General features: G+C 43.7%; 1 protein-coding gene across 3 annotated transcripts in view; it reads left to right on the forward strand.

Annotated features, from left to right (window-relative positions):
• LOC139747513 (uncharacterized) overlaps nt 1–27257 on the forward strand; it is a 1014963-nt gene that overhangs the window by 314435 nt on the left and 673271 nt on the right. For all 3 annotated transcript variants that reach the window (XR_011712405.1, XR_011712406.1, XM_071659904.1), the window contains exon 2: nt 23982–24212. The gene's annotated coding sequence lies outside the window, so the exon portion shown is untranslated. The remainder of the gene's footprint in view (nt 1–23981; nt 24213–27257) is intronic.

The raw sequence follows: 27257 nt of genomic DNA on the forward strand, positions 1-27257 counted from the left end.
GTGCGTTCATATACACTTTATTCGTATACATATATATATATATATATATATATATATATATATATATATATATATATATATATATATATATATATATATATACTAATGGTGCGATTGAGATACACGAGGAATGTAGATAAGGATGTTGTTATATCAAAACAATGACAAGAGGGGCATAACGTCAGGTGGTCCTTCAGTCTAGAGTAACACCCAGCTCCCTCTCCTGCTGGGGTGGTGGGTTCAGTGCTCAAGGTTCGATCAAGGCATGGCTGACACGAGTGATCATTGCTCCTGGCCACGTCGACACCTTGTAAGGTTTGATGTATAATCGTATACCCGACTGTGTCTCTCCTCCCTCCAGGGGGTTATACTTGGTTCATAATAATGAGACATCATGGCGTGCCCTAAGGTGATATACTTTACTCATGACCTGACCCCTCCCAAACTTCTTTCATGAGATATACTAATCTCATGATCAGATCAGAGTGTCTCTCTCGGCGTTAGACTTAGCGTGGTGGGGATCAAACACCAGGATGTCCTCATATACCTCATGGATATGAGGGAGTTTGTCCTCATTTTCGCGTCATCCCGGAAGAGAAAGTTTATAGTACTGGCTCAGCTTTGAGAGCTTACAAAACTCGCTTCAGCTGAGAGGCGATAGCTTGAAATGCTATGTTAGATCGGAATATAACACACTTTACAACACACTCTCTCAGCTTAGCTCACTTGTTGTATATCAGCTTAGTACTAGATGAATTACAGTCTTTATATCACTTTATGATCGATAATCCACAACAACATGGCTTGATTTCAGAGGTAGCGTATGTATGAGCTCAGCGAAGATGGCTTAGAGGGATGTATCGTCTCAAAGAAGATAGCATTGAATGGTGTTTCAGGTTAGAAAAGATGGCTTCGTGTACTGTACCAACTCAGGGGACATAACGTTCAGCATTTGACACAACAACAGCAATCTACTCTTGTCAGGAGAAAAAAGAAATATGAAGATCGATTACAGCAAAATATATCCTCGTCCCAAGCCACATTATTTTCATTGTTTCCCCCCATAGCAAACTTTCCAAACACGTTATATATCACTGATAATGTCCCGGCCTTTATTTATCGGCGCAGCTTAGAAATGCTGGCATAGAAATATTAAAGGACAAGTTATAACAACACAGTACGTCATCCACTTTTTAAGAGGTTGGCAAACAAGGCAGTAAGCTTGTGAGATAAGAAGCCCAAAGGAATATAACTGACGACTAAGGAGTGGTGTCTAACTCCCTGGCTAAGGGAGGCAGCATTGGATCCCCCTTGAAGTATTGTTTGCAATGCAAGTTGGCGTCTTGGAATGATTACTCTCCCATACCTTAAAATCTTGGCTCGCCGGCCACTTAGATGCATTTTCCGGCTCAAGCCAAGCGTCAGCCTCGAAAGCTCAAGGTGACGTGTGGTGGTTCCACCTCTCTCCCTCCTCCAACAGACTCCGGCGCGGTGGACGGCGAAGTGGGGGTTCGGTCTCGTCTTTCGTCCTCTCCTCGAATACAGTTTAGCATTTGGCCCATCTGCGCTTCAAGGCGCCAGTGGTTGACCGTGTGGTCATACCACTGGCGCATCTCTCGCGTCAAATGACCATCTCCGTCACACCCCCCTACCTTCAGTCTAAGTACTCACACATTCACACGGCTTTAACACCCAGATGGAGGGAGGAGGAGCAGGAGGAGGAGGAAACTTTGACTGGCAATTTATTCCAAGGTCATGTATTTCATTTTTTTTTTTTCCCCCAGTGTCGTAAAGATTGAATGTCGTATGCTGGCAGAGGTGGTGGTCGAGCAGCTGCTGCACGTGTTAGATATATACCATCCATATATACAACGGTCAGCTGGCACAGGTGTTGTGGTGACAGTGCGCTGGCCACATGCTAACGTGGAACTGTCACTAGAATGATATATGATCCCGCGTATATATATATATATATATATATATATATATATATATATATATATATATATATATATATATATATATATAGGAGAGTTATTTATATTTTCAGCAACCGTTGTACTGTAAAAATGGTTTTTCAAAGAAAATAAAAAGGCAATTCTACCATCGAAAATTTGCACTCTTACTCGGGTACCCGCAAACAAGCGACGGGCATGACGCTTGAATGTGTCTAAGGCAAAGCAAGCCACAGACACCACAAGGACCACTAACAAACACCGCCAGTGCCAGCGACAAAGACCACCTGAGCGACCACCACTACCTCTTCTTCTGGCTGAGTTCAAGATACTGTGGCCGAGTCCCTGGTGGAAACAGGACCACTACTCACAATTTATGATTGCAACGTCTAACTTAAAGATCTACTTTGGGAATTTTGTTTTGACTAACGCCAAACCATTCTTTATCGGGTATTGCAAGTGTCAAAGGTCGTCAAACTTAAACGCTTCACTCAATCTATTCGAACCACAGATTAAACTTGAGTTCACATCTGTTGTATATACATGGACGAAAGTTCGACGGAAGGGTACGAGTGTACACCATCATCATACGAGATCACTACGTATGTGTATATAATGTTCAGAAGCCGTATGTGTGTGTGTGTGTGTGTGTGTGTGTATGTATTAATGATAACGTCTACAGCTGTAGCACAACGAGGACCCCTACCGGACACACAGCTGTTCCCTTTAGCGGACTGACCCACAAGTGTCTTTCACGTCGGCCTTCGGGGAATATATACACGTTGTACGACACGGATCTTTACGTCAGGTATATTCACTGGCCTCGTATCAGATCTTTACGTCAGAGATAGAATAGTGTGAACGTTTCTTTTCTTCTTTTTCTTTTTGTATATTCTGGTTTGTAGAAAACGTGATGAGGGTTAGATATTCTTCACTGAAAGAAGGACTTTGGTTCTGCTCCATAAAGGGGGAGGAAAAAAAAAAATGCTGAGGGATTTATAAGCGAATGCGATCGTATGATAAACGTTTTTTGACAGGCAATAAAAGAACGGTGACTAAAACGTTTAGTAATGAAAACGATGACTATGTAATGGAACGTTCTTTCATGGAGGAGAAGGCGTTATAAAATGTCCTTTGATAAAGAAGGAGGAGGGTGTGTGTGACAAACGTTCTGTGATAAACGTTCTTCAGTAAAGAAGGAGAACGTTTAAAGAACTTCCTTTAATAAAGATGATAATGCAATAAAGGGGTGCTTTGATAAAGGAGGAGGGTGTATAAGAAACGTTTTTTACAAGGGGAGAAAACGATCAGTGATAAGGAATGAGGCAAAAAAGGTAATTCAATACCGTAATAAAGTTTAAAAAAAAAAAGAAGAGGGCGTTCGATAAACGTTCGTCGATAGAGGTGAAAATGTACTTAACTTTCTATGATAAAGATGATAGCGAAATAAAGTTTCTGCAGTAGGAAAGGAGGGCGTGTAATAAACGTTCATAGTTAACGTGATAATGCAACAAACGTTTTTTGATAGAAGACGGGAGAAAGCAAGTATAATCATTTTCTAATTAATGACATGGATGCATCATGTATGTTATTTGATAGAAAAAGGAACGTATTCAATAAACGTTTGCTGTCACAAGGAGGAAAGGAAGTGATAAACGTTTTTAAACGTTCTTTTTTCTCTCTCAGCAGGTCATGAACGTTCATCTTCCCATATCGTTACCACAAGAACAGCTCTTGACCATACCGTTACCAGAGGGAAAGTTACTGGCCATATACCTTCACAACATAAGGCAGTCACTAGCTTCAGCGTTACCAAATAAACGGTTGCTGACCAGACTGTAACTAGTTGGACATTAAATGGCCAGAACCCTCATCACAACAATTAAAGAGAAAAATGTCCTGACGTTACCCAGGGAAAAGCATTTGAACTGGACCCCAACCAGGCGAATGGGTATAAGTTGGACCCCTACCAAAATAAACAGTTCTGACCCGGAGACGAATTATGATTTGAGTTTCCCCTCATGTGAATATCTCTAATGAATTGGGTTTTCTCGTTACTATTCCCCTTGTTTGATAGATTGGTGTGGACCACTCGTGTAGTGGTTCCTCGTTACTATTCCACTTGGTTTGATAGATTGGTGTGGACCACTCGTGTGGAGGTTCCTCGTTACTATTCCACCTGGTTTGATAGATTGGTGTGGACCACTCGTGTGGAGGTTCCTCGTTACTATTCCACCTGGTTTGATAGATTGGTGTGGACCACTCGTGTGGAGGTTCCTCGTTACTATTCCACTTGGTTTGATAGATTGGTGTGGACCACTCGTGTGGAGGTTCCTCGTTACTATTCCACTTGGTTTGATAGATTGGTGTGGACCACTCGTGTGGAGGTTCCTCGTTACTATGCCACCTGGTTTGATAGATTGGTGTGGGCCACTCGTGTGGAGGTCCCTCGTTACTATTCCCCCTGGTTTGATAGATTGGTGTGGACGACTCGTGTGGAGGTCCCTCGTCACTATTCCACCTGGCTTGATAGATTGGTGTGGACCACTCATGTGGTGGTTCCTCGTTACTATTCCACTTGGTTTGATAGATTGGTGTGGACCACTCGTGGTGGTGGTGGTTCCCTTCGATTATGGTGCATTAGCAGTTGTGTGGTGAACAGCTGTGTGTAGCGGGAGACAGGTGTTAGAGGCGAGGTTCTAGCTGTGTGTACCTCTAGCGCAAGGGTTTAACTGTGTAGCTAAAGGCTTCAAGGTAATTTGTTAAGAGAGTCTACACTCGTTTGCGATATGTTGTTGTGATTCGTTAAGTGGGTAACTGCTCTTTAGCGACATCACTGGTAGTTTTTTTTTTTTCTATCTATCCTTCTGTCTATCGATCTTGTGTCTATCATTCTATTTATATATCGACCTATCTGTCAATATGCATCTAATATAGTAATTATATTTAGGGCTATGACGTGATAGAATTGAATAGATAGTTATAGTAATGGTCGTGATAATAATAATGATAACAATAGTGATGATAATAATAATAATAATGATAATGATAATAATAATATTAATGATAATAATAATAATAATGATAATAATAATAATAATAATAATAATAATAATAATAGTGATAATGATAATAATGATAATAACATTACTTATGATGATAATGATATGAGTACACACACACACACACACACACACACGGGCCACCGTGCCCCAGCAATTAGCATTACTGACCATGAGTCAGCGCGTGCTCCAGGTTAATCCATCCATCTGTATAATTCTCTTTTCATCTGTCCACCTAGATGCATTGCTCCTACCTCACTATTCAGTTAGCCACACACCCATCTACATCTGCTCCCTAGAGGCACTGCTCCCTCCTCATGATTCAGATAGCCTCACACCCATCTACATCTGCTCCCTAGAGGCACTGCTCCCTCCTCATTATTCAGATAGCCTCACACCCATCTACATCTGCTCCCTAGGGGTACTGCTCCCTCCTCATGATTCAGATAGCCTCACACCCATCTACATCTGCTCCCTAGAGGCACTGTGTTCAGCCTCACACCCATCTACATCTGCTCCCTAGAGGCACTGTGTTCCCTCCTTATCATACAGTTCGCCACGCGCCGCCCTCCTACATCTATCTATCCCCCAGCAGTAAGGATAGGTCTATCTGAAAGACCCCCCCCAACCCCTCCCTGTGCCCTAAGTAAAGAGGTGTCATTCTTAAGTATCAGCCAGGTAAAGAACCCTTCGCCTCGTACCTTCTCTCACTCCTGACACTAAACGTTTTATAAATATTTTTCCTCCAGCACCGTTTACCGTCTCATCCCCTGACAGGGTCTTTAAGACTTAATGGAGATAATGCTCTATTAGACGGGCTTACACGCTCAAATCCAAAATATTTGCATAAGTGATGATAGGATTATGGAGCCAAGATTGGGGCCGTCCCTTTTCCTCCAAGAATGGCCAATGAATTAATTCCTTCATGGGTCATACTAATAGAGATTTACACTGGGGTCTTCGGCCCAGCTGTTTCTTCTACTGAGTGAGTGTCGAAGAGGGTGTGTTTTAGTGCTATTCCGTCTGTTTAGGTTGTAGGAGAGTGATTCTCAATTAACGTGTAGTCACTTGTATGTAAACGCTCATTAATCTAACTCTGTACGAATGATTCGTTAATTTACGATCTTAATCAACTACTTATGATCCTACGATACTGATCGACTCCCTTTAAGAATTCTATTTCGGTGGCCCAACATTACGTAGGCATTGCATAATTCTTTATTGAGTAGTATTACTAAGTCGATGATCCTACGAGGCAGACATGCGTTTGCTCTTACAGTAAACCATGTCTTGAAATCTTCTCCACAGCTGTAGAGTTGCAGGGGAAGTGTAGATGATGATGATGATGATGACGGAGGCGAAGGTGAATAAGCTGTTTCGGATCCAACGGCTTATTCACACTAAATTATAGTCACATAATCAATCCAATCTTCACCCATCGCGGGCAGAGGTGAGCAACAGGAGACCTCTAAGTAAGGAAAACGAAAATTGAAAGAAGATTCTCCGAAAATGATTGAGTAGAGAAGCGGGAATTGATCGACTGAGTAATGAAGCGATCTCAAGAGGTGAGACAGGTTCTTAAGAGGCGAGAGGTGAAGAGTTGAAGGATTGATGTTCAAAGATGGTTTACACACGTCGAGTGGAAGATCGACCTCGAGGGAGTAAATAACATGGGATACAGAGGGTCCCAAGGGGTCAGGTGGTTGGGTAAGGGAGGGCGTGGGTGTCAAGGTAGTCGAGGAGATGGGTTCAACTGGTACAGGTCTCGTGGTGTATGTACCGGTACTTTATGTGTCAGACTGAGTGGTGCGTTTTGCGTGTGTGTGTGTGTGTGTGTGTGTGTGTGTGTGTGTGTGTGTGTAGATGAAAATGTATGTAAACCCTGGTGTTGTTACTTCAGCCCAATTTTGTGCTACTTGCAGGGAAACGTAGAAAAGCAATAGCAGAACACTTTAGTCACCTCTCTCTCTTTTTTGTTAGATTCGGCTTACCACCACACCTCACTTTTATACTGTCATTTCTTATACGGTCAACCCGCCTCGCACCACAGAGCGTCCATTGGCATTCATTTTCCAACACGTCCAGTATCTTCCTTTCCTTTTCCATCTAAGGCCCAAGACTCGAATCCACGAAACACTTTCAGGACAGTGAGACCTTCAGTCTTACCCATCTTTGCCATAGAAGACACTGACCTCTTCTTCCACATGCTCCCTAACGCACGCGTGACCTTAACCCACCTCTTTTACCTTATGGTTCACTTTACTCTCCATGGTTCCACCAACTGGCACGTCCACTCCCTGGTACTTGGATCACTCCACTTCCTCCAGGTCTTCCCCGTTCAGACCAACGCTCAGACCATCCTGTAATTCGAGCTGAATTCTCTTGATGGCTGCTTTCTTCTATACTGAGGCTATTTTGAGGGTTTAGAGGCTTCTTCTCCTGGTTTTCGGGACTGGTTTTGTTTCTCGAAGACTAGTTTTTGGCTTCCAAAAACCTGTTATGGTTTTCGGGGTCATTTTCTTTTCTTTTCTTTTGATTTTCGGGAATAATTTTTGGATTTTTGCGGAGCATTTCATCTCAGGATATTTTCTGGTCTGCTGATTTTCATGTTATTTTGATTCCTTATAGTTTCATTCTTTTATAAGACAGGAACTTTTTTCGCAGTTTTACACGTGGATGAAAATGACGTTTTCTAGAATTTGAAAAAGAACTTATGGCTATTCTACTTACGTTTGTCTTTTACAGTCAGATGAGCAACGACCCACCTTACGATCAAATTAGCGATCGCTCGTAGTAATCTTGTTTTGATAGGTTGCAGAAAAAATTTTGCCGATGGAGCAAGCTGCCAACATTTGCGGAATTACTTCTCGAAAATTATTTGAAATTCTTTGCCACAGTCTTTGCTTTCTCTATGGCCTATTTGGATCTTTCGAGGCCCGAATACTCCCTTCTCCCACATGCAGTATTTTGAAGACTGCATTTCAGTGAATATTCTTTGAAATTGTTCTTAGTAACTCAAAGGCTCTTGGCTGAAAGAGGTCCTGGTGTTACCCAAGGCACCTTTTCAATGGGCTCCTGCTATTCAAGAATGCGCTACACTCTGTAGCAGGGACAGGATAGATTCCTTTGAAGCACGAAGTTCTTTGACGAGACTGTGCTCTGTCGCGTCACATGACGATGATACATCCTGATCCAACGTGATTTTTCACTTGAAGTGTAATCTCAAACACACACACACACACACACACACACACACACACACACACACACACACACATATATATATATATATATATATATATATATATTTATATATATATTGTGTGTGTATGTGTGTGTGTGTGTGTGTGTAAATCATTTTACAGTCCATAGAAATTATCTTTTAAAACACAATCGTGCATCTCAAGACACAGACATAGCTGAGGACAAAATAAAAATTAATGAAACAAGCCCAAAAAAAATGACATATGTAAATCTGACGTTAACACATTCGAAACATTGAGCAACAACCGTCAGATGGAAGGCCAACTCGAATTTGTACTCACAAACTAAATCATAAACTAAATCATATTCATTTTCTGTCACTCGCCTTATCTTGTTTCATCATCAGTGTCCTGAAACGATTGAATTCAAGCCTCGAGTTGATAAGATTGTCTTCAGTTTATTGTCTTTTACACATGGGAGTTCATAAGAATGTCTTCAGCTTATTTTACACGTGGGAGGTGATAAGAATGTTTTCAGCTTATTTTCTTTTACACGTGGGAGCTGATAAGAATGTGTTAAGCTTATTTTCTTTTACCATCATTAGTACAGTTGATGATTTACCCATACGTATTCGGAGAATCGCTGAGTTCTTGTACATTGTAAATCTAATCATTCATTCTTCTTCTCATTTACTCTCTGGTTATACATTATCATACATTCTATCACCACGTCTGTCATTCATCCCTTCATTCACATCATTCTCGTCCTGTACATCTCGTCTTACAAAACTGAAAAAAAAAAAAATAGATATTGAAGGGGAAAGTAAAGAAAAAAAAAGTTGATTTGATGGGATGTTTTGTCCACCTTGGAGTAAGGGTACCTTTTCTCCAAGCGAGCCAGATATGCTAATGCTTAACCAGCTGACCAGGAACCGTGAAACTCTGGGGTCGAGGCGGCCCACGTACATTAACATTCTCTGTCTGACAGCGAAAACACCAGCCTTGTAAGAATTACTTGAGGATAAAGCCTTGTGATATTTCATTATGAGGGAAGGGAAGATGGGTTAACATACGAGCCGATTTAAAGTTTCGCAGGTGTGAATATATATATATATATATATATATATATATATATATATATATATATATATATATATATATATATATATATATATATATATATCCCTATGAATCCACGGGGGAAATGAAACACGATAAGTTCCCAAGTGCACTTTCGTGTAATAATCACATCATCAGTGATGATACAAGAAAGAAATGTAACGGTCACTTAACAAGGGTATATTCGGATTGAAGGGAATGCCAGAAAGACAAATGTACATATACATAATCTTCCTGATTTGTACTGTTAACGCAAATGCGATGAGGAATTGATATTCGGGCGAGGTGGAGGGGGGGAAGTGATCGAAGAAACAGGAGAACCAACTTTAAGAAACACACGGCACTGCAGAGAGAAACCATTCACAAATTCGTGGATTTGCAGTGGGATAGCTGAGGGTGTGTGTGTGTGTGTGTGTGTGTGTGTGTGTGTGTGTGTGTGTGTAAGCCTCATTAAGTCCAGCTCAGCGTATAACTGATGTCCTGTGGAGGGGTAGGAGGATGGGGAGGAGGGGTGGTGGGGGGCAGGGTTCGTGGGCGTGGGGGGGTCACAGGTCGTGGGCGTGTGGGCGTGACTGACCATCCCGACGACAGAGGGAGGAATTCCAGACCTGTGAACCGTGGCTCAATAGGGTCATTTTGACCGGATTTTGAGGGTGAGTGTCGCCCTTGGTGCTCCAGTACCACAGGGGACTTGGGTGAGCTGGGCCAGCTCCCAGCTTGGAAGGGTAACGTAGCTTGTACATCCCTCTCACTCAAGGATTTGCTGGATCATCCACGCTCATATTACTGCCCAGATTTCTGAGACTTCTTGGATATATATATATATATATATATATATATATATATATATATATATATATATATATATATATATATATATATATGCATATAGGAGCCGTCCAAGATGTGGGGGTCTCATAATGGAGGAAACATTTTGTTGTATAGACGACGATAAAAGTGCCCAAGATGATCGAAGCTTCGAAGCCCATAATGATCGAAACTTTGAAACACATAATGATTGATGCTTCGAAGCCCATAATGATCGAAGCTTCGAAGCCCATAATGATCGAAGCTTCGAAATCCAAAATGATCGAAGCTTCGAAGATAGGTTCAAGACCTGCCTGAGAATCTGGTATATATATATACATTACTGAATATGTCTGCGTGTGTTTGAATTGATGAAATTTCTGCTATTTGTCTTATGGTGGAGAGAAAGGACTACGCTCATGTTGCCTCATCTTTTGATTCTGTACATATAAGATGGCTTAACTATATGTATGAATATAAAGATACACACATCCCAGCTTGTAAAGGGAGGAGGAAGGGTAGGGTTACATCCCGGTTGGTTACCCTCTCCAGGATTCGAACGGAGGCCCGTTACATTTGCGAATCACTGCTAAACAGTGCACCACGGAAGCTCTTATTTGTTTGTTATTGTTGTCTATGTGTTACGGGGAGAGATTTGCATTATTTCTTTGTCCATTATCCTTATATATATGTACCATGTCTTTACTGCTATATACTTATCCACACACACACACACACACACACACACACACATACACACACACACACACACATCAGCCTACGCCAGGTACCCCTTTAACAACTAGCCCAGAGGAGAGGATGAACACCTTGGTTAGGTGTGGGCCAACCACCACGCCTGGGAATCGAACCCATGTAGATTCGACCCCGAGCTTACCCGTGGTGACTCATGGTTATTAACGCTAATCATTAGACCGCGTGTGTGTGTGTGTGTGTGTGTGTGTGTGTGTGTGTGTGTGTGCTGGCCAAACAATTTGTAAAAGCTATTTAACTCTAAACACTAAGGATGACGATGGTCAAGGTGTAAGGAGGCAGTGACACGTCCATCAATATTCTGATGATGAGCAAAGATATTGTCACACGTTCACCTACTGAAGAAAGGATCAAACACTAAGTTTAGGTAGGGGCACGGGATCAAATACTAAGTTTAGGTAGGGGCAGGGGATCAAATACCAAGTTTAGATAGGGGTAGGGGATCAAACGCTAGGTTTAGGTAGGGGAAGGACAGCCTAAGAAACTAACTGAACGGAGATCATTCTTTTGAACACCTGCCTCGTCCAATGAGGCAGCACCTGTTGTTCAAATCCCTTTTACTAAAAGATCGAATCATATATATCATGTTTTGTTCTGAAGACTTGTGATGTTCTTTTGTTTCGTGTATGATTTGTAGCGTTGAGTGTTATATCTGAAGTTCTAATACGTAGCTAGCGATAAACTAAGGGAGTATAAGATTATTATGAAGACGAGAAGGATGTTTGGAGCTGGTAATAAATTCTTATATGATCCATTAAGTTGGTCCTGTTTGTTTAAGGCAGACATGAAGAGAAGGACAAAGGAAGATGAGAAACAGAGGGATTAGAAAGAAAGGGAAGATAGAAGAAGAAGAAGAAGAAGAAGAAGAAGAAGAAGAATGAAGAAGAAAAGGAAGAATGAAGAACAAGAATGAAGAAGAAGAAGAAGAAGAAGAAGAAGAAGAAGAAGGAGAGAAAGAAGAAGAAGAAGAAAAAGAAAAAGAAAAAGAAGAAGAAGAAGAAGAAGGAGAAGAAGAAGAAAGAAGAAGAAAGACGAAAAAGGAGAAGAAGAAATAGGAGGAGGGAAAAGGAAGAAGAAAAAGAACAGGGGAAGAAGAACAGGAAGAAGAAGAAGAAGAAGAAGAAGAAGAAGAAGAAGAAGGAAAGAGGAAGAAGGGCAGGAAAAAGAAGAAGAAAGAGCTTTAAAGGGGATGGTTGTGCTATCAAGTATTTCAGTAATGTCTGGTTATTAGGGCCGATGGGAACCTGCCTCAGGAGCGGGCGAATGATGGGCTCCGGCCGTCGGTAGGGCGTCTGCCATTACAGGCTCTGTCCACCGTCAACTCATATCGCTAATCGCCGTTCCAGATTTTATGACGAGTGGCTAATTAGTTCATTAGCGCAGTGTAGTGTTATAACCCCTGCCGCCCACACCACACACACGGGTGCTGCTGTTAAAGACTCTCTTCTTCCCTTCTCACCCCACACCCTCGTCTTTTGATAGCGTGGGAAGGTAGAGGTGAGGTGTGGAAGGTGAGGGAGGGAGGAGTGTGGGAGGGGGACGACGAGGATGCAACTTGAAAGCCTAGAGCCATTCTGGGAGGGGGGCATTCTAGGTCATCTCATGAAGGTCGTTCTGTTCCCGGGGATGTTCTTCGATGTTCACGAGTTATCTCGCCAGTTCGTTGAAGGAATAGATAGACTTGGGATCATCTTGTTGTATGTCAGAAGCTCATCTTAAGCTATCATTAGTAAATGGAGACCAGAGAAGGGTTATATGACAGTTCATGGGAGACTTCACAAAGGCGTGGTCATCTTGGGGTAATGAGAATTTAGACGTATCTTAATGCATTGACTAAGCCATTCTCCAACCACCGCAGGATCCTGTGAATACCATATGGAAATTCTATGAGAGATGAAGTACATCATATTTCCCGTAAGCGACGGAGGGAAATTTTGTTCTCAGTTCCTCGAAGTCGCTCTGACTTGTTCTGTGGGTTGTAGATAACCTCGCTGGCCATATTGGGTCGTGTCTGAATAATGAGAGAGCAACAGTGATTTGAGCAAATCTTCAAGGACCGAGTAAACACTTCTAGTTTTCCCGAGAATCATTCTGGGTCATTTGCGAGCAAGAGGAGGAAAAGACTGATTGAAAAATTTGGGTTCTTTCTAGAGAAAACCAGGTCGTAGAAGATCATCTAGGGTGAGGTGTCTCTCTTCCTTTTACTAGTAAGGGATCAAAGGGAACTCATAAGGTGACTTCGCGTGGGTCATGGGTTACTCCTAGAAATAATAGAAAGTTAGAAAGAGGATGTTAGATCATGTAGGCTTCGCCTTAGATCACCTACGATCGAGACGGGGGTTAGAAAGAAAGAGAGAGAGAGAGACAGAGACAGAGAGAGACCCGATTTTCTAGACTACTTTGAGACAGTGAACTGTGATGTAAGGAAGAGACGAGGATTCATATATTTCTTTCCCCTGATGTTTACAAGATGCTTTGGCTTCGTTTATTATTGCATTTGCTTGTTCCATCTTCATGTCAGCGAAGAGCAAGGGGGTCGCTCACACGCCACAGATAACCTGTGAAGCTTCTATGATGCGTCCAGCGACGTCTGTACGATGAATGGTATCGTAATATGGTATAACTCCATCCCCAAACGCATGCCAGAGTTAGGTTTTTATTGGATCTATTTTTCTATCGATTAATAGGTTTAGTGTGACTATGAATGAATACTGTGTAAGGGGAAATGGTCGCATCTGTAACGAAAATATGGATCGTTGTTTTATGATATAATGGAGGTTTTTGCATTATCATATAAACTGAAGCTTTCACATTATATTAGAAATATTTATTCTTGACAGACAGTAATACCTTAAAGCGAAGTGCGCCGAACTAATCCCCCACTGTCGAATAGACGAAGAATAACTTGAATGGTTTAGATATTTCTTTATCCAAGCCTTACGAAAATCTAATCAGGTCATCTTCCTATGTACACCAACAATCCTACTAAATTCTCCAATCTGTGGCAGTTATCTTTACCTCACAGAGCTCATAAACTAAACGGATGAACGCCTTCCCGGACACAATCAAGCAACCGAAAGGAATTGAAATGGTCGTAACTTTGTCAAATTCACGCCAGATATTCTGTGAATATAATTAGGTCATCTTGAATGAGCGAGTAAGTGGAATGACAAGATTCCATTCATCTGTGCCAATTGGTTTTGGTGCTAGAATGAGTTACACAGGGAAAGAGAGGCTGATTTATATGACGAAATAAAAGGGAGTTTAGAATATCCATGAGTGCCCTACGTATCTTCATATTGACGTGAGGAAAATGTATTTAATATTATCTTTCAGCGGTTACATCCCGTCTCGTGTGGCTTCATATGGCCAGGTTCTTTACAGTTATTTGCACCGCTCTTTTGATTTGCATTGACGTCTTTCGTCACACTGAAGGCTGCGTTTGCTCCTCTGTTACAAACAGGCGCGCGTCACACTACGTCACACGTTACCATCTTGGTGACGTTGCCATATCCATCACGATTCCATGTGTTGTCTCGTCGCGTCACACTGTGATTCAGTTTATATCGTCCATTACGTCATACTGTCAGTTCCTATTTCATTATATCATTTGCGTCATACCAGTTGCGTTACCCTTTCCATTGCGTCACTGTTATGTGGCACGAACACAGCTTCAACCTATCCTAAGACCATTCACGCCCACGATCCAAATACTTTAAATAAGACACAGAACACTTGTTACTCAATGGCCCTGCACACACTGTAACACAGACGCACACACAACCGGTGGACGTGGCTGGCTTCCTGAGCGCTGCAGGTACTAGGGACTCCTGGGGGCAGGAAATGAGTCGATAATTGTATTCTCTCTGACCTCATTCATCTAGATGTATGTCTGCTAAAGCTAATATGTCGCTTTTAAATCTATGAAGTATTTGAGATTTTTTTTGTCTTCGACTTATCAATAAGTTATTTACGTTGCGCCATATGTGTTCCACTCATTCTGTCCTGAAGTCATAATTCCTGGGCCCCTCCCCTCCTGTAACTTCCGAATATCACCATCGTCTCAAGTGGCACCCTACTCTGTATACAGTAATCCTTCCATTGCATCCGGAAAAAAAAAAGATGAAAAAAAATGTGAAAACTGAATATACGAAAGCTCCAAAAAGATATCAGAAAACGGGAGACACGGGATTTTCTTGGGGCGAGGTGGGAATAGCGGAGCGGTTGAAGGAGGGCGTCGGAACGGTGGTGTCAACCCAGAGAATTCTAATCATAGCTGCGAGCAGCGGTACCCTGGGTCACAGGACAACTCCCAAGTCTTCCCTTCCTTGTCTTCGTCCTCCTCCTCCTCCTCCTCGCCTTTGCCGCAACCACAACAAGAACCAGCCTTAAGGGACGACTTTGCGTCCGAGGCTAAACTGCACATACGTAGGGTGGCCGCAGGGACGGTGTGCTCTCTGTGCCTTGGGGTTCTGTTAGGCTCAGTTACCTGTGAGGTTTTCGTGTGTGTGTCTATGTACACACATACGAAGCATGGGTCCAGCGGAGGCTGTGATCCTGGTAATAAATACGGTTTCTTCTGGTGATTTCATATTTGCCTTGGGCAAATATATATATATATATATGTGTGTGTGTGTGTGTGTGTGTGTGTGTGTGTATTTAGGCAGATACCGAGGCTAGCTAAGCTAGCGTGCAGGCCCTGCATAAATTAGACGTCACTTGGCAGGACCAGGAGAAACTGTGGCTTATACTCAATATTCGTCATTGACCGTCTTTGCATAGGGGCGGGGGAGAGGCGACTCGCTGTACAGTTACATGGTGGATTGTTGTTTTTGACGACAATTCTAAAAATCTTGTTCTCAGAGCTATGATCGACCACTGACCTGGCGAAATTATGAATATCGCGCGATGATTTCCGTAGCAGTATATTCTGTTTTTTGAGCGGATAGTGTTTACGTAATTCGTTGATTACAATAAACGAGATAATTGATTGGTTTTGACCCTTATCTTTCCATCTTTAAGGCTGATCACTGTACAGTATGATTATTAGTTAATTGTAGGGGGGCAAAAATGTGCCCCAGTCATTGGCCATCTTGGCTGTGAAGAAGTTTGAGAAAAAAAATGGTAAAATTAGTTATACTTCGGGTGTTTACAGAACCGACTCTGCGGGAGGAGGGAAAGACGAAGCAAATAAGAATATTCCACACCTTCATTGTTTGCGAAAGGAAGGCATCTTAAAGGTCTTTCCTCGTGTGGTTGAGGTCCCCATAAAATCCATCGGAAGCAGCAGCCTAGTTAGGGTTACGTCCCGTGTCCTTGCCATAGCGGCGTGGGTACGCATTTCGACAGGTGACGAGAGCAACAGTGGTCGAAATGATACGTGTGGAACAGGGAGAAGGAGTTAACATCACAGCGGACAGAAAAAGACGGTTGAAAAAAAAAGAGGGTGGGTGGGGCGATGCCTGGAAAATGAATGAGACAGATGGCTTTCGTTTCCACTGTAGATGAGTGAGAGAGGTGGAACGCAATCCACCTCAAATATACGATCATTACCCCCTACTAAGACGACCTATCTTGTTACTACTCCACATTGGACAAATATTATTGTAGAATGAAAACGTTAGAGCACTCATTCTCTACTTATATACTTATGTAAAAAGTATGTTAAGTATACTTAAGAACACTGGTGCTTCCTCAGCGACGACGGCTGGGTAAATTAGAGCGGTCATGATCAGCTTTGGGAGGACGGTCACAAGGGGCGTCGCTGTGTGTTGGATACGCCAGGATCCCGACGGGAAGGAGTTGAACAGCCTCGCAGTACAAGTGTGTACCCAGTTCCACTATTACCGAGAGCCATGCTGGACAGTTGAGGATTCCATAGGTCAGATGTGAGGGAGTTCACTTTAAGCTCATTATTCTGTCGGGTGAAGTTTTTGAGCCATGCGTTTCCCTTCATGTATGACGAATTCTTTTCATTTATGCAGATGTAGGAGCGTAAGGAAGGCGTGTATGCTGAGCGGGTCTGAGATCGTGTGTTCTAAATTGAATTTAGTGTTTTGCTACATTGATAGACGAGCCATGATGTACAGTTGGGTATATAACTTGTTTTCTTTAATTCTTAGCCCAATAACTCCCTTAACCACGACATTTTCATAGGGGCGTCGGCGACGATCATATAGGGGAAGAGTTTATCATCCTTATCTCTTTCCATCTACTCAGTCTATCATCACGATAACTAGAACGTCTTCACAATACCTTCGGAGGACATTACTCTCGTACGTGAAGTCGACTTCATAATTCTTCCTGTCATTTAGAATCGATCGTCGTCTTATTCTCCAAAGGTACGATCGTTCGCCGCTGAATCGCAGCTGTGGTATCTATCTGTGCTTTTACTAGGGAGTGTCTGCGGCCATCGACGATGATAGATGACACAGCTGTGATAATGACAAGAAGTCAGCTCAGGGAAAGAGTCCATCAGACACGTTTCGTACCGTGGGACGCCGTGGAAACTCTCTCTCTCTCTCTCTCTCTCTCTCTCTCTCTCTCTCTCTCTCTCTCTCTCTCTCTCTCTCTCTCCCTCTCTCTCTCTCTCTCTCTCTCTCTCTCTCTCTCTCTCTCTCTCTCTCTCTCTCTATCTATCTATCTATCTATCTATCTCCCTTGTCATGCTATTCTTTTCCCCGTAAGACACCAGACCCTAGAAAGATCCCCCTGAGATGAGACTATTATATGCAAACGGCGCACCTCCGCCTTGAGCGTTGGTGTATGGCCGGTGACAGCCAGGGATATGATGGAGGGACAGAGGTCATCCAGGTTCCCTGGAGGAGGAGGAGGAGGAGGAGGAGGCCAGGAGAGGTCTTCAGCCAGCCGGAGCCGTCGGTCGCCGTCATTTGTCTAGCTGTGGGAGGTTGGCCACCACTACCACCACCCTGTACACCCTCTCCTTAAACGCGCACTGTTGCTAGCCGGAGAGCTATGTGCACGGGACGAGGTGAAAGAGGGAGATACGAAGTGGGTGATGAAGAGGACTGACGCAAGGGAGGAACGACTCACTGGAGAAGAATTCTAAAAAGTCGTGCTGGAGGAAAAGGGAAGACTTATTCACATGATGGCTTAAAGTAAGAAAGGGATAACTTAAGGTAATTGTACGAGGGGACTAAGCATGGTTGAAGGGGACTTACAGGAGAGAAAAGGGAGCTTCATGGATGATGTTGCTAAAGAGTAGAGGGTGAGGTGATGAATGCAGGTGGAGTACCGACATGCAAGAGGGGATTATTAGGGGGGTGTTATAGGGGTAGTGTATCGCCCACGGTAAAAGAGGGTGATCTGCTAAATGCATGGGGGCGATGCGAATGCAAGGGAAAAAAAAAAAGCATAGAGGAGCAGCTGTTGAGGGTAATAAACTGCGGTTTTCTGGATACGACTGGTTGCTGCAGAGGGGCGATGGGGTGGATGGAGAAAAATGAGGGAGGTTGTTTCTAGTGCTATGGTCTGTGGTTTCCGTAGAAGGGAGGGCTGCACGTGTGAGAAAAAAAATGTACCATCTAAGTAAGTATGGCGCCTCTTTCCTCTTCTTTTTCACCTCCTCATCACATTCCTCATCATCTTTCTCTTCCTCATCATAATCTTCTCTTCCTTGCTTCCACTGTTCCCTCATATGTTCTCTTGCCATTTCATTTCTGTCGTTTGATCCGCTTCTCTGTCCTCTGTCTTTTTCTTCTTCTCCATCTTTCTTCTTCTCCTCTTTTATCCCCTTCTTTTCAACCTTGTGTTTCGTTATAGTCGAATATTCGACATCCGACCGATCGTCTGACTTTTCACTTACCCACTCGAACAGAATACTTCAGTGGGATTCGAAACATATATAAGGACGATAAATTCCTGCTTCTTTGATATCATTTTCTACCTTATGTCAGGAGAGTACCGGCCCATTTAAGACGCCACTAGTACCAAATCACTAGTTTCAGTGTAATCACAGCCATCAACGCCGACTCTCTTTACGAGAGAAAAGCCACACAGTTACAGACGGAACTCACATTACCACAGTCATTACCACTACGTCATTAACTGGTCTGCCAACATCATTGTAGTTAAGATTAAGAACAGCAATGGTATTAGCATTACTATCACTCTCATCATCACCTGCGTACCAACCCAGTCACCAACACTACATAGCCTTGCATGAGTGCCACAATCTCCACCACCACCACCACCATTTCTCATGTCCTTTTACCACGACACCTACATACTCCAACACCGCCATTACCTTAGAGCCACCTCCTTCACCATCACAAGCGCCTCACCACCACCATCACCACCATCACTGCCCCTACCTGATCATCTCTACACTACCTTACGCCAACGCCAACATGACCCTCTAGTCACCTCCATCAACACAACGCCCTACGCCACCGCCAGCCACCACCATGACCCATCAGTCATTACCGCCACCCGTGAGTTCACCCCCATACCTTGCTCATTAATTACCCCCTCATCACCTGGCGGACGCCATGTACAGCAGGTGAGTCACCTGAAACTACACCCACCCCCACCGCCCCTCACCTCATCTCACTCGGACCCACACTGTGGCTGGTGCACATCTGCTGACATGTGCCGTGTTCAGGCTGGGGTTATGTGTCGGGGACAGACGCTGGAGAGCGTAAGGACGACGAAAAGGCGATGGTCAGGGTATCTGTGAAGGAAACCAAAGTCGGGGAGTTTAGTAACAGACACACACACACACACACACACACACACCTGAAGAGGCCTGAACACACTCTCTCTCTCTCTCTCTCTCTCTCTCTCTCTCTCTCTCTCTCTCTCTCTCTCTCTCTCTGGCTTGATGCTTACAATGGACCTACCATCTTCACACAGGAGTGTTTCCCCCCCATGAATCTAATTGTGAAAGAGATAGACCTATACCATATCCCCCTTTACTTGTGACCCTGTGAATCAGTCACTCACTCACTCACTCAGAGTCTATCGAGAGGCCTATGACGGAGGTGTGGTCACCTCGGTGCACTCGACGGGTCACAACCCTTTTAGGACCGCTGGAGTTGTGATCCAACAACTCCAGAAGCAATACATAAGCAATGTCGTAGAGGGTCAGAGGGGCGATCGCCCTACCCATGGCCGCTCGTCACCACAGTGACTGGTTATACCAATCAGTGCTCATGTCAACAATCCATGAACTAGTACCCAGCTAAAGCAAAGGAAAAGGTGTTAGTTTTCCACCAGCTCTATGTGTATGGCAAGTGCGATATACCACAGTAACGCAACCATCGTCAATGTATTCGTCACTTAATGTGCTCTTTGAATCCATAGTGTTTATGTCAACACAGTGTTTCTCCAGTTATGTCAACACAGTACTACCGCTTTTCAACCAGGATGCAACTTTACTTTATATCATTAGATTCATATTGTACGTCATACACAGTGTATGTGAACGTGACGCCATTGCAGTTCAACCGATATGTAACTTTACATCTTGTTCAGTGAACTACCACTGAGTGTATGACGTACACACCGTAAAATTTGCTTCACAAAAACCCTCTGTACTTCACTCATGTGCTTATCTAAACCGTAGAAGTATCCTGCCAGATCTTGTTCTTAATCTCTTTTGTGATCAGTCAATTAATCTCTTTTGTGATCAATCAATTAATCTTTTTTTTGTGATCAATCAATTAATCTCTTGTGATCAATCAATTAATCTTTTTTGTGATCAATTAGCTAATCTCTTTGTGATCAATTAGCTAATCTCTTTTGTGATCAGTCAATCTCTTTTGTGATCAATCAGTCAATCTTTTGTGATCAATCAATTAATCTCTTTTGTGATCAGTCTATTAATCTCATTTGTGATCAATCAATTAATCTCATTTGTGATCAATTAATCTCTTTTCTGATCAATCAATTAATCTCTTTTCTGATCAATCAACGAGTTACGAGGATAATCCCCCAGTTATGTGATTCCTCAAATGCATAATATCAGGCGAACGAACTGTCTCATTTCAGTATACCGTTTTCTATCTAATTATCTATTTCATTTACGGGAGACAAAATTATTCTTCAACTAGTCGCTGGGCAGCTGAGTGCCCCACAAGTCTGACTGAAACCCCGCCCCTGGAATAGCGAAGTTATGTTGCTTTCATTTTGTATTTGTGTGTGTGTGTGTGTGTGTGTGTGTGTGTGTGTGTGTGTGTGTGTGTGTGTGTGTGTGTGTGTGTCTACTCCTTTCCCTGTCTGTCTACTGTCTATGAGCTCATCTGTGTCACGCCATTATAAGCTGAAGGCAATGGTTGAAATATCATGGTATTGTATATGCTTATGAGCGGAATGCACGGTGAAATCTATTCAGTATCCAGCCTCGCTGCATACTTTCCACCCAGGTAGATATGTAGATGGGTAGAACACGTTCCTACGTCTTCATCGACATGTCATGGAAATCTCTTGACAAGATAATACCCATATCACCTTTCGCGTCTGTTGCTGACAGACAGATGATAAGCGTTCATATATATCTCGAAATACCATTATGTTGGCTGCGCTTCATATGTTATTCATACGACGAGATACGAAGCATATCTGAAGCGAGCTGATCCTATTTGGGGGAAGTGATCGACTTCGTCATTGAACAGGTGAAGCTAGGATTTGGTTCGCTTGGGGTCCGACGCAAAGGTGGGTGGTGGTGTTTCGTGATTTACGCAGACTTTTCCATTGATTTCTACCACTTGTGGCCTCTGTTCTAGTTGATGGGCAGGACTGCCGAAGGCGCGGGTTAAAGAAGGAAGGAGTGACGATAGTGATCGTCGCTGTGGGAGGAGAGTAAGCCAAGACGTCGTCGGTGAGGTTCGATGGGCGTATAAAAAAACACTTGGAAGGTTTTAGAAACATGGACCACGAGGCATCACAGTGGAAATAAGGAGAGTAAGGGAGTCTTCAGATAGGGAGAGCAACTTGACTATGGGAGACGTCGTAGAGGGACACAGACCCTTCGAAGGTTTAAGTAAACAATAAGTAAAAGGGGAGGATAACTGCTACGAAATTTGGTGGAGGTCAGACAAAGATGAAACCTAAGGATGGGGAGAAGGAGGCATGCAAACGAAGGAAGAGAGAGGGAAGGAAATGAAGTCATGCAGAAGCAATGGAAACGAGGTTTGGTGAATGTGAGAGATCCACCACACTACCAGAAGATGAGGAGGGTGGCCAGTAATGACGATGAATACTGTCGACGTGGCCTGGTGACCAGGTCGTTGCCGCGCCTCCTGACGCGGACACTCGGGGAGAGAATGTGTTGTGGCAGGTTGCAGCGGGAGGTGGCGTGTAGCGGCTGGCGACGGCAGGTGGGAACAGACGATGGCAGGTGGAACAGGCTGTTAGGAGAGGTGGCAGACGGGAGCAGATAGTGGGAAACAGTGGGAGGCGATGGAGAGAAGGAGGTAGCTTGGAGGTGGCGGTGGTAGATAGAGGGTAATGGAGGTATGTGACAGATCAAGGCAATGAAAAGTGTTGACAAATAAGGACGCGACTGTGGGAAGCAGAGGGAGGTGAGGGCAGATGGTGGCAGATGTGCGAAGACGACGGGGTTGTGGGAGGAGGTGTAGGCAGGTAAGAGGTGGTGGCAGGTGGGGTTAAACAGTGGAGTGTGGTGAGGTGATGCAGCAGTGGGTGTAGAGCGGTGGTTGGTGGAGGACTAAGGATTTGGCAGTTGAGTGCAGGTGCAAGACACGGGGGTGATAGGTGGTGGGCGCGGGAGTCAGCAGCAGTTCACTGATTCAAGCGACGTTGGGGGCAATCTGAGGTGGATTCGAACGACATTAGTAGATGCTTGGGTAGTGGCAGGTAGTGGCGAGTAGACATACGTAAGTAGTGAGAAGTCGTATTGACAGGGAGGAGATGAGTTGCGACAGGCAGGAAGGGAACTGGGGCAATCTGTGGCGGGTAGTTTAGTGGAGCTATGCCGTGGCTCCGGGAGGAGGGAACCGAGACAACTTGTGGTAAATGATAATGGTAGGTGGTAGTGGCAGGTGTGTGGAGGAGGTGGTGGTCAGAGGCGTCCCTGACAGATGGGGCAAGTTGGTGATAGATAGCAGCGGCGGGTAATCGCAGGTGGTCTTAGATGGCCACACGGAGCAGGCGAAGGCTCAAGGGGACAGATGGGAGTAAAATCATTACAGATGGAGACAGCTGATGAGGAGTCTTGGCAGATGGTGACGGATATTAATAGACAGCGGCAGATAGAGTACATGGTTAGCTGTCAGTAATAGATGATGACAGGTGGCTACAACTGGTGGCAACGGTGATGGTAGTTGTAGGCTTCCCGTTAATGGCATAGGAGGGAGATCCGAAGAAGAATGACACGTACACCTGACGGCGGCGCTGCTGGTGACGAAGAGAGAGAGAGAGAGAGAGAGAGAGAGAGAGAGAGAGAGAGAGAGAGAGAGAGAGAGAGAGAGAGCGCACTCCCGGATCTCCACACTTGCGACGGTTTCGTTTCTTGGGAGTTTACAAGCGTTCAACCACACACACATATCTCACCTGATGTATGCAGACGCACCTGAGAATGTAAATCATATTCTCACTCATTTACATATTCACACGTAAGCTAATATGCACACACACCTGCACACTCACACGTGCATAATTTTTTTTTTTTTTCAAAGGCAGAAACATGTAAGAGTACAATTGACTGATATGTGCGTACTGAAGTATAAAAAAGAATTAGAGTCTATATCAGTTGTAATGCTTTCGTGTGTGTGTGTGTGTGTGTGTGTAATAACCTTTTTTTGTACACTCGTTGTGCCTCATATGCCATCGAGTCGTCTTTTAAATCTTTGTAAAGTGTGTTGTTTATAGAAGAGCTTTTGAAGTAGATGAACTACATATTCTTTTTTTAACCATGTGAAAGCAGAGCGCACTGTGTCTATCTAATCATATTATTCATATTAGTGTGTTGGACTTTTAACCAGACATATATATATATTTTTTTCGTGTGTATACGAAAAAGATAAAAGAAAAGACTGATGCTTATATTAAACTTTTTTTTCCTTTTCTTTTTTTTTCTGCAGAGGTGGACGAACTGCGATGGACACTGAAGACGAAGCTGATCTAGACGAAAGTTATAAAACTCTTTGACAGAACTTAGAAGATGGGGCTACGTGTATCGCTTATTATGCCACCTTAGAAGGCTTGTGAAATGACACCACTTTTGGCCTTCGCGTGTGTGCGTGTGTGTGATGTCTACAAGGACCCATCCTCCTGGCTTCTGCAATTTATATATTTTCATATGAAGGGCATCAGTAAGTGTCTGGACTTTTAATTTTTTGATTTTAAGGTCATCATTTTCTTTCGGGCTTCTGTAGGAAACTTTCCATAGAAAACATTTTTTTTTCTTCATCCGCGGTCGCTAAGGTAGCAGTGTGGGTGGGGGTAAGGAGGGGCTTGTGGGAAAGATACGTTAACCCATTGAACACATCACGTCTCTAATTAAATGCTGAAAGAAAAGATTAGTATACAATCCAGTTCAATTATCTGTAGATTAATCATAGGTCGTTTATACCAATAAAGATGTGCTTCTGGGATGTAAGAACGCTACGGTGTGTCTGTGGTGTGTGAGAGTATATTTGTCGAGTGTATGTGTCCTGTTATTCGATTAGTCTCTTGTTGGTATGTTCTGTGCGATTTGGGTTCGCCTTGTTGGAGATGCGGAGTGTTACACGTTCTAGAGATGGTGATCGTGATGGTGGTAGCTGTGGCTCCTCCTCCTCCTCCTCCTCCGACGTAATCTACTTACCAATGTACGCCACAGGCAAGCTGCGTCAAGGCTGTGCTGGTAGAAACTTAACATAGGGATGAACAGTTAGTGTTGTGACCTGCCGTCTACTCCCGGATCCGAATGTCTGGCTTGCATGATTCACATCAGGCGACCATCACAAATTAATTGCGATCAACGAGACGATGGTTGATCAGTTTTTCCGTGTTCATAGCGTTCATTGTTGATTGATTGATAGTGTAAAACTGCGAAATATGCTTTACTGAATATTTGTGTTAGACAGTTACGAATATATTTTTCTTGAAGGAAGGTGTCGACAGTGAAAAACACAACTGGTATTTTTCTAACATTTAAAGGAAAAAAAATATATGTAATTTGCATGTCAAGGTATGCAAACCTATAAGAGAATAAGAGTGAGAAAAGAATATCATTAGAAACCGTCAACACTTAAAATGGATTTTAAGATCTCAAAAAGTGAGAAAATACGAAATATAATTTGAGGTAACATATAAACATTTGTGTTTGCGGGATCTTGCACGAGACGGTCTTAAGAAAACAATTTATTTTGTTTGCCTGAGAAGAAAAAAAGAATGATTATACGCAGGAATTCAATAGTTCGAGATAATTATCCACAGAGAAGGTTCTGAAGGTGGACAGATGATGTGTAGAAATTGATACCATTTTCTTTTTTACGTAAACGTAATGCGAGGTACAACAGTAGACATGGACGAGATGAGTTACCAGAGTCACAGTCTGACGGTAAATTGTTCAGCCAGATTCATAATTGCATGACACAGGTGCCATGCCATGCCCTCCTGTATGGTAGAAGCTGCCCCTTGTCCAATTGCTTCTCCCGTAATCCCCTCACCTCAGCAGCAGCAGTAGCCGGACCTCAGTCATGTTGAGCAAGTTCGCAACTCGTCGTTCGGGTGTCACAGCGAGGTAATCGTCTTACCTTTCTGTCTATCTACGCTTCGTCTCATATCCCTCCTTCGCTGCGTACTCCCATGCCCTCCTTCTTTCCCGCTCTTCTAATACTTCCCACTTACATCTTTATCATTCTTTTTCGTTCTCTTCTCACACGTTTTTATCACCTCTCCTCCCACACACCCTCCACCTCAATTTTCATCCTCATCTCTTCCTACTTTCTCTCCTCTTTCTCCTTCTGAGCCTAGACGAAAACCCCTTTCTCACCCCATCACCATCATCACGTCTTCCATTTCCCCTCCACCATCCTCTCTCTCTCTCTCTCTCCTCTCTCTCTCTCTTTCTCCCTGCTCCTCTCACCGTTCCTATCCCGCCTCTGTCCCTCCCGCCCACCATCTGACCGCTCCTGACCTGACCTCCAGGTCAGCGTCCTCCTCCTCCTCCTCCTCCTCCTCCTCTTCCTGCACGCTAAGACAACCAACCAGTCCTGAAGAATCATCTCCCCATCTCCTTCAACCATCTCCACCACCACCTCCGCCTCCACCACCACCACCACCACTACCTCCACCACCACCGCCACCACCCAGCCTTCCCCCAAGCCTAAGTTCTCCTGTCAAACTCATCATTAATACTTTATACAGATTTTACCTCTTTCGACTCTGTCCAGAGAATATCAGCTCATCTGTATTCGCATCATGAGGTCGGCTATCATGTTTCTCCCTCGTCACCCTCGCCATGTGCTCATTGTTCAGTTTTCGTGGTGGACGGACTCGCTATTTTTGCTTCCAGGATAAACAATGCTTTCTCTAAGGGACGGAGGAGGTGAAACCCCCTCCCAATACTTCAAAAGTCCCCCCTTTTCCCCTCTCCTGGAAAGATGGAGGGCTTATCTTCTGTTATCATTCTCGTGGCGAAACGGTGTCTCAGACAAGATAACAAAGTCATCTTGAGATGTGCATTCTCGATTGAAGTGAGTCCGACACTGGGCGAGTCATGAAATTCACAGCACCGCTGGCAGCGCATCGCAACATCGTACATCAGAGGTATTTGCTGGAAGGGCACTGTTGAATGTCTGACCTCCTCCTCCTCCTCCTCCTCCTCCTTCTCTTCTTCTTCCTCCTCCTCCTCCTCTGTGCCTTGAGGTTTGGGATAAACCCGCCTGAAAGTATAGCTCATGGTGTACACCTGTCACTCGTTACGTGAGCTCACATATATGTGCATTTAGAATATACCTGACGTGTGAGAAATCATGGCTGAACGTCCGCTTATCTTGTCCTCTGCTTGGCGTCATATACGTATATGATGGTGCGTCTGTTACCCGATTTCCTGAAGTTATATCTGACTTACGTTTGACTTTATATATCACAGTTTTATCATATAGGAAATAGGCTTCTTATAAGTCATTATAGTACCTCTCTATATATATTTGACTTATAAGTGATAGTCGCAATCTGTACGAGGTAAATCAAACTTGCCTTTCTAAACAAGTGACTCATACAAACCACATATGATACATCTGACATACACTAGGCGGCAGATCAGAACCACACAGACACAGACACACACACACACACACACACACACACACACACACACACACACACACACACACACGGAAGGATATATATATATATATGAATTACCT

The sequence above is a fragment of the Panulirus ornatus genome, chromosome 69, assembly GCF_036320965.1.
Source record: "Panulirus ornatus isolate Po-2019 chromosome 69, ASM3632096v1, whole genome shotgun sequence".
Lineage (NCBI taxonomy): Eukaryota > Metazoa > Arthropoda > Malacostraca > Decapoda > Palinuridae > Panulirus > Panulirus ornatus.